Source organism: Bos mutus, chromosome 22 (assembly GCF_027580195.1).
Source record: "Bos mutus isolate GX-2022 chromosome 22, NWIPB_WYAK_1.1, whole genome shotgun sequence".
Taxonomy (NCBI): Eukaryota; Metazoa; Chordata; class Mammalia; order Artiodactyla; family Bovidae; genus Bos; species Bos mutus.
This window is the reverse complement of record NC_091638.1, coordinates 5,864,135-5,880,155: the sequence shown is the minus strand read 5'-3', so window position 1 is coordinate 5,880,155 and position 16,021 is coordinate 5,864,135. Positions and strand designations below refer to the sequence as shown.

At 41.0% G+C, this 16,021-nt stretch overlaps 1 long non-coding RNA gene across 1 annotated transcript in view; it reads left to right on the top strand.

Annotated features, from left to right (window-relative positions):
- LOC138984672 (uncharacterized) overlaps positions 1 to 16,021 on the top strand; it is a 92,073-nt gene that overhangs the window by 28,320 nt on the left and 47,732 nt on the right. Inside the window, exons 4-5 of the long non-coding RNA XR_011461923.1 lie at positions 11,809 to 11,995; positions 13,862 to 13,955. This is a non-coding gene — a long non-coding RNA (uncharacterized lncRNA). The remainder of the gene's footprint in view (positions 1 to 11,808; positions 11,996 to 13,861; positions 13,956 to 16,021) is intronic.

Below are 16,021 nucleotides of genomic sequence, written 5' to 3'. Positions count from 1 at the left end.
CTGGGTCATATGGCAGTTCTATTTCCAGTTTTTTAAGGAATCTCCACACTGTTCTCCATAGTGGCTGTACTAGTTTGCATTCCCGCCAACAGTGTAAGAGGGTTCCCTTTTCTCCACACCCTCTCCAGCATTTATTGCTTGTAGACTTTTGGATCGCAGCCATTTTGACTGGTGTGAAATGGTACCTCATTGTGGTTTTGATTCACATTTCTCTGATAATGAGTGATGTTGAGCATCTTTTCATGTGTTTGTTAGCCATCTGTATGTCTTCTTTTTCATCATCTTTGTCTCACTTTCTTTGAAGTTTTTCGGCAAACCCTTTCTTTTTTTTAATTGGAGAATAATTGCTTTACAGTGTTGTGCTGGTTTCTGACATACAACGCATGAATGAGTCATAATTATATATATATATGTATATATATACCCTCCCTCTGGAGCCTCCATCCCTCCTCCCATCCTACCCCTCCAAGGCATCACAAAACACCAGGCTGAGCTCCCTGTGTCATATAGCAGCTTCCCACTAGTTATTTATTTTAAATACGATAGAGTATATCTGTCAATGATACTTTCTCAATTCATTCTACCCTCTCCTTCCCCTGCTGTGTCTACATGTCACTTCTCTACATGTGTGTTTCCATTTCTTCTTTGCAAATGAGTTCATCAGTACCGTTTTTCTAAATTTCATATATATATGCATTAATATATATTTGTTTTCTCTTTCTGACTTACTTCACTCTGTATAATAGGCTCTGTGTTCATCCACCTCATTAGAACTGACTCATATTTGTTCCTTCTTCTGGCTGAGTAATATTGTATTGTATTTATGTACCATGTCTGATTTATCCATTCATCTGTCAATGGACATCTTTGTTGCTTCCCTGTTCTGCCTGCTGTAAACAGTGCTGTTGGGATTTATTTCAAATAGTAAATTGGGATACATGTGTCTTTTTGAATTGTGGTTTTCTCAGGGTATATGCCCAGTAGTGGAATTCCTGGGTTATATGGTAGTTTTATTCCTAGTTTGTTAAGAAATCTCCATACTGTCTCCCATCGGGGCTGCATCAGTTTGCATCCCCACCAGCAGTGCAGTAGGGTCCCCTTTCTACACATCCTCTCCAGCACTTATTGTTCGTCATTGTTTTGATGATGGCCATTCTGGTTAGTGTGAGCTGATACCTCATTATAGTTTTGATTTGCATCTCTTTAATAATGAGTGATGTTGAACATCTTTTCATGTAATCTATTGGCCATCTGTATGTCTTTGGAGAAATGTCTGTTTGGGTCTTCTGCCTGTTTTTTGATTGGGTTGTTTGTTTTTCTGATATTGAGCTGTATGAACTTCTTATATAGTTTGGAGAGTAATCCTTTGTCATTTGCTTTGCTTGCAATTGTTTTTTCCCATTCTGAAGGTTGTCTTTTCATCTCGTTTATTGTTTCCCTTGCTGTGCAAAAGCTTTTAAGTTTAACTGGGTCCTACCTGTTTATTTTTGTTTTTATTTCCATTTCTCTAGGAGATGGGTCAAGGAGAATTTTGCTGTGATTTCAAACTGCCTGTGTTTTCCTCTAAGAGTTTTATAGTTTCTGACCTTAAATATTAAAGTCTTAAATCCATTTCAAGTTTATTTTTGTGTATGGTGTTAGAAAGCATTCTGATTTTATTCTTTTACATGTAGCTGCTCCATTATCCCAGCACCACTTACTGAAGAGGCTGTCTTCTCTCTATTGTATATTCTTGCCTCCTTTGTCAAAGATAAGGTGCCTACAGGCATATGGGTTTATTCCTTGGCTTTATTCTTGTTCCATTGATCTATATTTCTGTTTTTTTGTGCCAGTACCATACTGTCTTGATGACTGTAGCTTTGTAATATAGTCTGAGGTTGGGAAGGTTGATTCCTCTAGCTCCATTTTTCTTTCTTAAGATTGTTTTGGCTATTTGGAGTCTTTTGTGTTTCCATACAAATTGTGAAACTTTTTTTTCTAGTTCTGTGGAAAATGCCATTGGCATTTTAATAGGGATTGCATTGAATCTGTAGGTAGCTTTGGGTAGTATAGTCATTTTCACAATGTTGACTCTTCCAATCCAAGAACATGGTATTTCTCTCCATCTGTTTGTGTCATCTTTGATTTTTTTTCATCACTGCCTCACAGTTTTCTGCATATAGGTTTTTATTTTCTCTTTAGGTAGGTTTATTTCTAGATATTTTATATTTTTTGTTGTGAATTAGATTATTTCTTAATTTAAAATTTTCTCTTTCTGATTTCTCATAAATTTTATGTCCTATGACTTTACTAAATTCATTAATTACCTCTAGTTATTTTCTGGTGTCATCTTTAGGGCTTTCTATGTTTATTATCATGCTGTCTGCAAATAGTGAGTTTTACTTCTTCTTTTCCTATCTGGATTCTCTGTATTTCTTTTTCTTCTCTGATTATTGTGGCTAGGACTTCCAAAAACTATATCGAATAATAGTGGCAAGAATGGACACACTTGTCTTGCTCCTGATCTTAGAGGAAATGCCCTTATGTTTTTCATCATTGAGAATAATGTTTGCCATGTGTTTGTTGCATATGGCCTTTATTATGTTGAGGTAGGTTTCTTCTAGCTGATTTTTCTGAACAGATTTCTTTAATCATAAATGGGTGTTGAATTTTATCAAAAAGTCTCTGCATCTATTGAGATGATCATATGTTTTTATCTTTCAGTTTGTTAATATGGTATATCACATTGATCACTTTGCATATATTAAAGTATCCTTGCATCCTTGGAATAAACCCACTTGATCATGGTGGTGGTGGTGGTGGTGTTCTGCTTAGCCATGTCTGACTCTTTGCAACCTCATGGACTGCAGCACGCCAGGCTTCTCTGTCCTTCACCATCTCCCAGAGGTTGCTCAACCTGATGTCCACTGAGAAGGTGATGCCATCCAACCATCTCATCCTCTGTCATCCCCGTCTTCTCCTGCCTTCAATCTTTCCCAGCATCAGGGGCTTTTCTAATGAGTCAACTCTTCACATCAGGTGGCCAAAGTATTAGAGCTTCAGCATCAGTCCTTCCAGTGCATATTCAGGTTTGATTTTAGAATGGACTGGTTGGATCTCCTTGCAGTCCAAGGGAGTCTCAAGAGTCTTCTCCAACACCACAGTTCAAAAGCACCAATTCTTTGGCGCTCAGCCTTCTTTATGGTCCAACTTTCACACCCATCCATGACCACTGGAAGAACCGTAGTTTTGACTAGATGGACCTTTGTCAGCAAAGTGATGTTTCTGCTTTGCAATACGCCATCTAGGTTTGTCATAGCTTTTCTTCCAAGAGCAAGTGTCTTTTAATTTCACGACTGCAGTCACCATCTGCAGAGATTTTGGAGCCCAAGAAAATTAAGTCTCTCACTGTTTCCATTGTTTCCCCATCTATTTACCATGAAGTGATGGGACTGGATGCTATGATCTTCGTTTTTTGAATGTTGAGTTTTAAGCCAGCTTTTTCCCTCTCCTGTTTCACCTTCATCAAAAGGCCCTTTAGTTCCTCTTCACTTTCTGCTGTAAGGGTTGTGTCACTTGCATATCTGAGGTTAATGATATTTCTCCTGGCAATCTTGATTCCAGCTTGTGCTTCATCCAGCCTGGCATTTTGCATCATGTACTCTGCATATAAGTTGAATAAGCAGGGTGACTATATACAGCCTTGGTGTATTCCTTTTCCCAATATGCCAGCAAATTTGGAAAACTCAGCAGTGGCCACGGTACTAGTAAAGGTCAGTTTTCATTCTAATCCCAAAGAAAGGCAAAGCTAAACAATGTTAAAACTATCACACAGTTGCAGTCATTTCACATGCTAGCAAAGTAATGCTCAAAATTCTCCAAGCTATGCTTCAACAGTAGGTGAGCCAAGAACTTCGAGATGTTCAAGCTGGATTTAGAAAAGGCAGAGGAATCAGAGATCAAATTGTAGGTATCCGTTGGATCATAGAAAAAGCAAGAGAATTCCAGAAAAACATCTGCTTCATTGACTACACTAAATCCTTTGATCATGGTGTATGATCCCTTTAATATGTTTTTGGATTCTGCTAGAACTCTGTTGAGGATTTTGCATCTATGTTAATCAATGATATTGTCCTGAAACATTTGTATGTGTAATATTCTTGTCTGGTTTTGGTATCAGGGTGATGGTGGCCTTGTCAAATGAGTCTGGGAGTGTTCCTTCCTCTGCAATTTTTTGAAAGAGTTTGAGCAGGATTGGTATTAGCTCTTCTCTAAACTTTTGGTAGAATTTGCATATGAAGCCATCTGGCCCTGGACTTTTGTTTGTTGAAAGGTTTTTGATCATAGTTTTGATTTCAGTGCTTACAACTGGTCTGTCAATATTGTCTATTTCTTCCTGGTTCAGTCTTGGGAGATTGTACTTTGTAAAGACTTTTCCCATTTCTTCCAGGTTGTCCATTTTATTGGCATATAGTGGCTTACAGTAGTCTCTCATGATCCTTGGTATTTCTGCATTGTCAGTTGTAATTTCTCCTTTTTCATTTCTAATTTTATTGATTTGAGTCTTCTCCTTTTTTTTTCCTTGATGAGTCTGGCTAATGGTTTGTCAATTTTGTTTATCTTCTCAAAGAACCAGTGTTTTGGTTTTATTGATCTTTGCTGTTGTTTCCTTCATGTCTTTTTATTTCTGCTCTCATCTTATGATTTATTATCCAAAGTCTACCAACTTTGGAGGCTTTTTGTTCTTTCTCTTGTTGCTTCAGGTATAAGGCTGGGTTGTTTATTTGATGCTTTTCTCGTTTCTTGAAGTAAGCTTGTATTGCTATAAACTTCCCTTTAGCACTGCTTTTGCTGCATCCCACAGGTGTTCGGTTGTGTTTTCATTGTCATTTGTTTCTAGATATTTTTTGATTTCCTCTTTGATTGCTTCAGTGACCTCTTAGTTATTTAGAAGCATAGTGTTTAGTCTTCATATGTTTGTGCTTTTTACCATTTTTTCCTGTGATTGATATCTGATCTTACAGTGCTGTGGTCAGAAAAAATGCTTGCTACAATTTCAGTTTTCTTAAATATACAAGGCTTAATTTGTGACCCCAGATGTGATATATCCTGGAAAATGTTCCATGTGAACTTGGGAACAAACTGAATTCTACTGCTTTTCAATGGAATGTTCTATAGATATTAATTAGGAACATCCGGTGCAATGTACCACTTAAGGCTTGTGTTTCCTTGTTAATTTTCTGTCTGGGTGATCTGTCCACTGATGTGAGTGGTGTGTTACAGTCCTCCACTACTGCTATGTTGCTGTTGATTTCTCCTTTTATAGTTGTTAGCATTTGCCTTATGTATTGAGCTGCTCCTTTGTTGGATGCATATATAATTGTTATATCTTCTTTGAGGGAACCCTTGATCATTATGTAGTGTCCTTCCTTATCTCTTGTGATGGTCTTTATTTTAAATGAGTATGGCTACTCCTGCTTTCAATTTCCATTGGCATGGAATCTTTTTCCAGCCCCTCACTTTTAGTCTGTATGTGTCCCTAAGTTTCAAGTGGGTCTCTTGTAGACAGCTGATAGGTCATGTTTTTGTATCCCTTCAGCCAGTCTGTGTCTTTTGGTTGGAGCATAAAATTCATTTACATTTAAGTAATTATTGATATGTATGATCCTGTTACCATTTACTTGTTTTGGGGATGTTTTTGTAGAACTTTTCTTTCTTTTCTGTTTCTTGCCTAGAGAAATTTCTTTGTCATTTTTTGTAAAGCTGGTTTACAAAACCAGCTGGGATTTTCCAGGCAAGAGTACTGGAGTGGGGTGCCATTGCCTTCTCTGGAAGCTGGTTTGGTGGGGCTAAATTCTCATAATTTTTGCTTATCTGTGAAGATTTTGATTTCTCTATCGAATCTGAATGAGATCCTTGCTGGATAGAGTAATGTTGGTGGTAGGTCTTTTCTGTTCATCACTTTAAGTATATCCTGCCACTCTTTTCTGGCATGCAGTTTCTGCTGATTAATCAGTGGTTAACCTTATGGGAAAGATTGAAAGCAGGAGAAGGGGACGACAGAGGATGAGATGGTCGGATGGCATCACCGACTTGATGGACATGAGTTTGAGTAAGCTCTGGGAGCTGTTGACAGGGAGGCCTGGCGTGCTGCAGTCCATGGGGTTACAAAGAGTTGGACGTGATTGAGCAACTGAACTGAACCTGATGAGGGTTTCCTTCTATGTTATTTGTTGCTTTTTCCTTGCTGCTTTTAATATTTTTTCTTGGTTTAATTTTTTCTGGTTCGATTACTATGTGTCTTAGTGTGTTTTTCTTTGCATTAATCCTGCATGAGACTCTGGACTTCCTGGACTAGGGTGGCTATTTCCTTTCCTATGTTAGGGAAGTTTTTGACCCTGTGTGTGTGCTAGATACTTGGTCATGTCTGACTGTTATTGACCCCATGGACTGTAGCCTGCCAGACTCCCCTGACCATGGAATTCTCCAGGAAATAATACTGGAGTGGGTTGCCAGTTTTTTCTCCAGGGGATCTTCCAGACCCAGGGATCGAACCCAGGTGTTCTGCATTGTAGGCAGATCCTTTACCATCTGAGCCACCAGAGAAGCCCCATTTTGACTATAATCTCCTCAGATGTTTTCTCAGATCCTTTCTTTTTGTCTTTTTCTGGGACTCTTATAATTCGAATGTTGGTGTGCTTAATGTTGTTTCAAAGGTCTCTAAGACTGTTTTCATTTCCTTTCATTGTTTTCTTTATTTTGCTTTGCATTCGTTGTTTCCACCATTCTATCTTCCAGCTTACTTACCATTTTTCTGCCTCAGTTATTCTATTGGGTCCCTCTAGTGTATTTTTTATTTCAGTTATTCTGTTGTTCATTGCTGGTTGTCTATTCTTTATTTTTTCTAGGTCCTTCTTAAACATTTCTTGTATTTTCTTGATCTGTGCCTTCATTTGGTTCATCTGTGCCTCCATTTTATTCCTGAGAATTTGGATCATATTTAATGTCATTACTATGAGTTCTTTGTGGAGAAGGCAATGGCACTCCACTCCAGTACCCTTGCCTGGGAAATCCCATGGACAGAGGAGCCTGGTAGGCTACAGTCCATGGGGTGGCAAAGAGTTGGACACGACTGAGTGACTTCACTTTCACTTTTCACTTTCATGCATTGGGGAAGGAAATGGCAACCCACTCCAGTGTTCATGCCTGGAGAATCCCAGAGACGGGGGAGCCTGGTGGGCTGCCGTCTATGGGTTGCACAGAGTCGGACACGACTGAAGCGACTTAGCAGCGTGAGTTCTTTTCCTGGTACACTGCCCATTTCCTCTTCATTTGTTTGGTCTTGTGGGTTTTTACCATGTTCCTTCATCTGCTGAGTGTTTCTCTGACTCTTCATTTTGTTTAATTTACTGTTGCTTGGGGTCTCCTTTCTGCAGCCTGCAAGGTCATGGTTCCTCTTATTTGGGGATTCTGTCCCCAGAGGGTGTGGTTGGACCAGTGCCTTGTGAAGGTTTCTCAGTGAGGGTAACTGGTGCCTCTGTTCTCTTGGTGGGAACTGGATCTTATTTCTCTGACGATCAGTGCCATGTTCAGTGGGGTGTTTAGGGGTGTCTGTGAACTTGGTATGGCTTTGGGCAGCCTGTCTGTTAGGTAGGATCATGTTCCTGATTTGCTGATTGTTTGGTGTGAGGCATCCTGCCCTGGAGCTTGCTGCCCTTTGAGTGGGGCCAGGTCTTAGTGTTGAGATGGAGGCCTTTGGGAGAGCTGTTCTCAATTAATATTCCATGAAGTTGGGAGTCCTCTGGTGGTCCAGTGAACCTGGATTTGGGTCTCCCACCTCTGAGATTCAGGGCCAGCCCCTTGGTAGAGCACCAAGACTCCACAAGCTACATAGCATAGAAGAGAAAGAAAGAGATAGAAAATAAGAGGAGGGGAGAAAAGAAAAAAAATCAAACAAAAAAGAACAGAAAGACAAAACCCTAAGACAAATGGTAAAAGCAACATTAAATAGACAAGAACTCACAAAGAACTTCAGGCACTCCCAAAAAGTGTTTTAAATAAAAACAAACACTGCTAAAACTATACTAGCAAAAATAGAAAACCAAAAACATGGAAAAAATGCAATATAAGAAAAAAGTACTGTAGAAATAGGAAAAAGGTAAAGTAAAATAAGTTTACGTAAAAGCAAAAACATTAAAAAAGGAAAATGTAAGTAAAAAATTGAAAAGGAATAACAAAAACAAACAACAGAATAATATGAAAAAGAAAAAAGATGAAAACCTATATAGAGAGGGTGGCAATAAGAATTTCTCCCACGGCCTCAGTTGTCAGTGTCCTTGCCACACAATTAGCTCCAACCAGTCTTCCTACTCGGGAATTCCCTCAGGATTTCCGGGTTGGTCTCTGGAACTGCTGTGGGCACTGTGTGGTCAGGTTAGACTGGTCTTACTCCAGCTGTAGTTGCCCCCGAAGCCCACAGTCTCAAGCTAATTGTGGGCATTTAATCTGCTGATCCCATGACTGCAAGCAAATCCCCTTCCTGTTCTTGGGTCACACGGCCCCTGCTGCTCAGCTTTGGTTTTGGTCCCGTCTCTGTTGGTAGGCCTCTCTCTGGCATCTGTTCCCTGCCCAGACAAGAGAGGGGCAAAAGCATTGGCTTATCGGGGCTCACTTGCTCAGTTGGTCTGGGGGCAGTGAGGGGTCCAGCAGACACAACTGGGACATGTGTGGAGTGCCTGCAGCAGTAAAGGCCCACAGGAAGATACCACAGCTTGAGTCCCGTCATGCCCACCTCTGAGGTCAGGGACTGCAGCAGCGTCTTATCTCCTACCTCTAGTACTTGGGTATGCCTAGGCAGCAGCCAGCCAGTCTGCTCATCTTTGGGGTTCCAGATCGCAGTTACAGTCCCCCGCCTCTTGCTCTCCCGTGGATTTTTGTAGTGGTTGGTGGCCGGCAGGCTTGGCTGCCTCTGGGGTCGCAAACCACTGCCACATCCCACCCTGCTTCTGGCCCTTGTAAAGGTGGTGTTCTGCAGATTGTGAGTGAAGGGAGTTAGAGGGTCCCTGCAACAAAGATCTCTTGGCTCTCTGACTGGCCCAGGCTTTTCTCTGGTCTCCCTCAGCTGTGTTGTACTAGCCCCTCCAGAGTATCTTCCCAGCAGTCTACCCCAGTCCTCTGCCTGAGGTCTGCCTCTGAAGTCTGAGCTTCAGCACCTAGCCCCAACTTGCTGCAGTGGGCGTACAAATGTCCCACTGGGGAGTGCTGGTCGGCACTGATCTCCGTGGTGAATTCTCTCCACTTGGTTTTCCATGCACTTGCTGCTACACTCCCCGCCTCTGAGGTTCAAAAGGACCCTTCTGTCCCCTCCGTAAGGGGATTTCCCAGTGTGCAGAAACTTCCTCTTTCACATCTCCTTCCCTAAATTGCAGGCCTCATCCCATTTCCTTTGTCCATTTTTTTCCTTTCTTCTCTGGTCTTATGTCATTTTGTGGAGATCAGCTTCCCTTTTTTGAAGTCTGTGGTCTTCTTGCAGCATTCAGTAGATGTTCTGTAGGGGTGGTTCCATGTGTAAATGTATTCTGATGTATTTGTAGGAAGGAAGATGATTTCCGTGTCTTCTCCACCATCTTGAAAATGCCTACGTATATTCAGTCCTTTTCTTAATTCTGGCACTGGTGATTAGCTCAATAAATTTCAGTCTCTACTTCTGTTATAAGCATCCAAGACTATCTGTCCCCTCTAAATACAACTTTTGTAGTTTTTCCCAAATTCAGTTCAGGAATTTCTCATGTTCCAAATTCTTGCCATGTGAGTTCTTGTTACACGAATGCAAAAAGCAAATACATTCAATAAATATTTTTTAAAGATAGATTTAGAGACCTTCAGATATCACCAACACAATGGACATGGGTTTGGATGAACTCTGGGAGTTGGTGATGGACAGGGAGGCCTGGGGTGTTGTGGTTCATGAGGTCGCAAAGAGTCGGACACGACTGAGTGATTGAACTGAACTGAACTGAAATTACTTTATATGCAATATACAGTTTGTATCACTTAAGATTCTTTCAGTTCCAAAAGGCAAGAAACTTTAGACCAATCTGTTTATTAAAAAGATAATTTAAAAAACCACAGGTACATGTATTTTAAGAGTGTTTTCAGAATGGCCTTAACCTAAATGAATAAAGGCTCTGGGCTCCTCATGTTTCTTGGCTGATTCCTCTTCTGTTGTCTACAGCCTCAAACACTTCCCCTAGGAAGATCGTCATAGTAATTTCAATCCAAAATTTTAAAACGTTGATTGGTAACATTGTGGTTACAAACATGAGGATGAAAACCATAGAATAAGAAAATCCAAACAGCAGTATAAGTACCTGATTGCATCATGAGGTTGCCAGAATTTTATACTTCTTTGTGCGTTAAAAGAAACAACAACAAAAAAAACTATAGTAATGATCCCTGAAACCTATCATATAAAAATATATACACAATAAGGACCTACTGTATACCACAGGTAACTGTATTCAGTATCTTATGATAACGCATAATGGAAAGACTCTGAAAAAGAATATATATTAATATGTAACAGTCACCTTGCTGTGTGCCTGAAATTGGTACAACACTGTAAATCAACCATACTTCAATAAGTGAATAAATAAGTCAACATTAACATAAAAGGGAAACAAGAGCAACTCCATTTCTCAAAAGCTATTGTACGTAAAGTTTTCCATCATTTGTTGCCAAACACAGTTCTTAACTGAGAGCAGCTGAAAAGCCATAAAAAGACTGACTCAAATTGTCTCAGTGAATAGAGCCATCACCACCCCAGTGCTCCCCAGGAGGTGGAATTGGCGTGGAACTTTTGGACAAAGCTTATTAAACCATACTAGGTGGACATCGTAGACGCTTTATTTTTAGGACTTCTGGGAGGTCAGATTTTCTTATTGAAATTAAGTTTCTGTCTAGGAAAGGAAAGTAGGGATTTGGGAATGTAATTGAGGCATGAAGTTCAGAATTTCCTCCCTGAAGGAGTGGTTCTATCCCATGGAGTCACGTGTGAAGAGTATGAATGAGCATGGAGAGAGTCAATGACTGATTCTATCTGGTTGGCCTCTAGGTCATTTTGGCTGTGGCTCATACAGCACAGAGAAGACAGCCTAAAGAAAATCCAAGGTGGCCACAGCTTTCCTTGCCCATGTCTAATTAATGACTCTGCAGCTCATATAAATGAGAGATTTTACACTGACCACACAGCTGTAATTGAGCATTTCACTGTCTTTTTTGTGCAGAAATGGCCATGTTCATCCTGTGGAGTGGAATAAGATGATTACCCTCGCTCTTGTTGCATAATAGTTATCCCATCAATAAAACATGGTTTCACATCTTTCAAGGGGAGCTAAAGTACTAACATTTACGTTGAAATAAAAAGGAGGCACTTTGAAGCCTTTCTATATAAAATCCCAAGCCATTTAAATAATGAGTAGGCTTTCTAAATTTGCCTCTTGATAAGTTATAGTTAATATAAGGCTGAGATGAGTAAATAGTAGCTTTGTAAAAGGAGAATATTGAACCAGAAATCTCTCCTCCTTCACGCTCACACTGATTGTGAAAATGGCTGCGACTCTTTCCTCTTCCAGTTCCCATGCCCTTTACAAGGTGGCATTGTCACGTCTCTCATAAAGCTGGGGCTTAGAGCCCACTTATGGCAGTTTTAAGATACAGTCTCAAGTCTCCCTCCTCCTGAATAAGGATGTGATAAAAGGAGTTGGCAGAAGTGATGCTACACCAGTTTCTGGGCCAAGACTTAAGAAACTAGCAACTTTCCATTTCCAGTCTCTTAGGATCCATCTCCCATGATTCAAGAAGTGTAACCTGCCCGCTGAGAATCTCCCCTGGACAGGAATTTGCCAGCCATGGGATGGGGCCATCTTGGAAGTGGATCCTTCAGCCTTAGTCCAGCTGACATCTAGTGGAGCAGAGATGAATTGTCCCCACCGGGCTCTGGCCAAATGATAGATTGGTGAGTAAAATAATGAGTTGTGTTTTAAAGTAGTTAGTTTTGAAGTGATTTGTTATATAGAAATATAGATAACTGAACTATTTCCCTTGAATAGGAGCTGGCTGGCCAATAAAATGTTGAAGAGGTGATGTCTAGCTTATACTGATACTTAACAGGCCTTAGGAGCATCTACTTCCATCTTGATATCCTGCCTACTGGAGGATAAGAGACTTCTGCCCAGCTGCTCTTTGCCCCAGTCAACAGGCCAGTAACCACGCTGCCTCTAGAAATGTGAAACCTTCCTGGACCAGTCCACCTCCCCGTGACCAACTGCAGATGCATGAGCAAGCTAGTCAGGATCCACCAAGCCTGGCCCAGTGCAGAGCATCTTGGATGTTTCTCTTACCTGAGTAATCTTGGCCTCAACCATGAATGGAGTAGAGGAGAGGCAGCACATCCCCCAGCGGGCCCTCCTTCACATACTTAGAACCAGTCAGTGCCAAACTCCAGCCATGGCGCACGTCTGCTAGGGAGTGACATGAGCATATGTGGAAGGATAAATGATAAGGAAAAGAATATTTGGGGATGCCAAACTGAAGTAATAACTTAAATAACTATTAGTACAAGAATGAATTTGGAAACAGGATACACAGACAATGAAATGCAATATAGCACTGGAAATGAGTAAACGAAAACTACGCGTATAAGAGAAATCTCACTAACATAATTTTGAGTGAAAAAATCAACTTGGGTAGCAAACTGAAGCATTTTTCTATCAGGCATCTAATTTTTTTTTTAAGCCTGTGTTCCTGTAATCAGCACTTATAAGCTGCATGGGAAAAGATAGTGATCATAGCTTATTTGATAGTTGGAGTACAGACTCTATCTGTTCAGTTCAGTCGCTCAGTCGTGTCCAACTCTGTGTGACCACATGAACCGCAGCACGCCAGGCCTCCCTGTCCATCACCAACTCCCGGAGTTTACCCAAACTCATGTCCATTGAGTCCGTGATGCCATCCAGCCATCTCATCCTCTGTCCTCCCCTTCTCCTCCTGCCCCCAATCCATCCCCGCATCAGGGTCTTTTCCAATGAGTCAGCTCTTCGAATGAGGTGGCCAAGGTACTGGAGTTTCAGCTTCGGCATCAGTCCTTCCAATGAACATCCAGGACTGATCTCCTTCAGAATGGACTGGTTGGATCTCCTTGCAGTCCAAGAGACTCTCAAGAGTATTCTCCAACATCACAGTTCAAAAGCATCAATTCTTCGGCACTCAGCTTTCTTCATAGTCCAACTCTCACATCCATACGTGACCACTGGAAAAACCATAGCCTTGACTAGATGGACCTTTGTTGGCAAAGTAATGTCTCTGCTTTTTAATATGCTATCTAGGTTGGTCACAACTTTCCTTCCAAGGAATAAGCGTCTTTTAATTTCATGGCTTTATCTGTAATGTTATGTAAGAACAGTTACAACATTTCATCAAATTTATTCATATAAAAATAAAGCTTACACCTAATAAACCATCTGTCACAATCAATGAGCTGTTGATACTTTAAGAGAGAATAATTAGTGACCAACTTGGATTGTATACAAATAGGCATATCATTGATGTTAGACTTTAGCTTTTATTTCATCAGTTTTATGAACATTACTCAGAATTAGACTATAATAAGATTTTTCAGAGATTTTATGCAGTGTATTTATTTCAAGTGTTCACAATGTATTGTCTTCTATTTCCAAGGCCTCGGGCTCTGCATGGTTTTCTTCCAGCCCAGTCAGTGCCTCTGGGAACTGAAGCACACCAGGGCTAATGCCAGATTATTCCTGAGATTCTCCTCACAGAGCTGACACGGGCTTTTAAAATCTTGACTCATACTTCCCTGTAGGTTGCTTCTGGAATTGTGACCTTCATGCTGCAGAAGCGCTCTGAGGTCTCCAAGAGCTGTGGTCACACCAGCGCAGGGCACGTCCCTCAGGGAGGTGAGTACTGTCCCTACCTGCCGTCCTCCACGTCTGGTCTGTGGCTACGTGTAGCCCCTCTGAAAGCCAGTCAGTGGGGTTCTTCCTTCCTCCATGGTTTTCGCTTTCGTTGTAGGTTCAGTGAGGTTACTGCCTCTCTGTGGGGGTGTATACATCTGTGACCTTTGACCTGACACTTTGCAGTGCCTCCTGCTCTGGAGGGAGTGTATGTCCTGCGCTCACCCTGAATGTGGGCTCCGCTGCGTGACTAGGATGACATGAGGCGAGGTGGCTGGCCTAGGAGAGCTTGTCCTCTTGTTCTTTTGTCATCACTATGGGAAAAATTTGTCTCAAATAGCCTCTGGTTCAAAGGTAGAGCAGATCTGAGCCTGCTCATATTGAGGCAGAGCCACTCTAGCTGACTTGCACAGCTTTGAGTATGAAAAATAAATGTTGCAGAAAGTTGGATTTGGCAGGGGGGGTGGGGTTGTTACACAGCAAAAACTGACTAATGCCACTCAGAGCCAAATAATTCCAGTGAGCTGAGGAACTTTGGTAAATCTCAATATCTCGGACAGCTACTTCACAATATTAAAATAAACTGAAGATATTCTATAGGCGTAATAAGTATGCTATTTTGTCTTTTAATATAACTTTTAATATAATATGTATTTGAATTTCTCCTTAGATGTTTATACGCATTTTGTTTCTTTTCTGTTGTCAATGTGTAATTTTCAAAAATTTAAAAACACCATTCCCATACAAATATAAAGTGAACGCATGTCACCAGTTTAATTAACTCATTAATGAGGGAACAAGTGAGATGGTAAAACTGGTTCCAAGAGCATATAAGGGACAGTTATTTCTGGGCGATCAGAAAAGATTGTTAAAATAAAGTGGCTGGGTTACATACACAACTGGTTAATTCTCTACAGAATGAGGAAACATTAACCTCCGAGGCTTTCTTTTCTACTGGACTGTGGAGATGAGTGAAGTAACAGAGGTTACTATTCAGAGCTTGGCATAGCAAGGGAGTCAGCCGTGCCACTCACACTTTGGAAGAAACTCAATAGCAGGCAGTTGAGGAAGAAGCCTTTATAGTGGAAATGAGGGGGAGCTCTGGGTGTGCCCTGACGGAGGCTGTTGGGATAGAGCAGCCTAGGTGGGCTATACAGAAGCAGGGCATCCTGTGTGATTGTTGGGGTGTATATTTGACAGTTGCACTCATCTCACACACTAGCAAAGTAATGCTCAAAATTCTCCAAGCCAGGCTTCCACAGTACATGAACGGTGAACTTCCAGATGTTCAAGCTGGTTTTAGAAAAGGCAGAGGAACCAGAGATCAAATTGTCAACATCCATTGGATCATCGAAAGAGCAAGACAGTTCCAGAAAAACATCTGCTTCTGCTTTATTGACTATGCCAAAGCCTTTCACTCTGTGGATCACAGCAAACTGTGGAAAATTCTTCAAGAGATGGGAATACCAGACCACCTTACCTGACTCTTGAGAAATCTGTATGCAGGTCAAGAAGCAGCAGTTAGAACTGTACATAGAACAACAGACTGGTTCCAAATAGGAAAAGGAGTACATCAAGGTTGTATATTGTCACCCTGCTTATTTAACTTATATGCAGAGTACATCATGCGAAATACTGGGCTGGATGAAGCACAAGCTGGAATCAAGATTGCTGGGAGAAATATCAATAACCTCAGATATGCAGATGACACCACCCTTATGGCAGAAAGTGAAGAAGAATTAAAAAGCCTCTTGATGAAAGTGAAAGAGGAGAGTGAAAAAGTTGGCTTAAAACTCAACATTCAAAAAATGAAGATCATGACATCTGGTCCCATCACTTTATGTGAAATAGATGGGGAAACAGTGGAAACAGTGACAGACTTTATTTTTGGGGGCTCCAAAATCACTGCAGATGGTGACTGCAGCCATGAAATTAAAAGGCGTTTGCTCCTTGGAAGAAATCTACGAGCAACCTAGCCAGCATATTAAAAAGCGGAGACATTACTTTGCCAACAAAGGTTCGTCTAGTCAAAGCTATGGTTTTTCCAGTGGTCATGTATGGATGTGAGA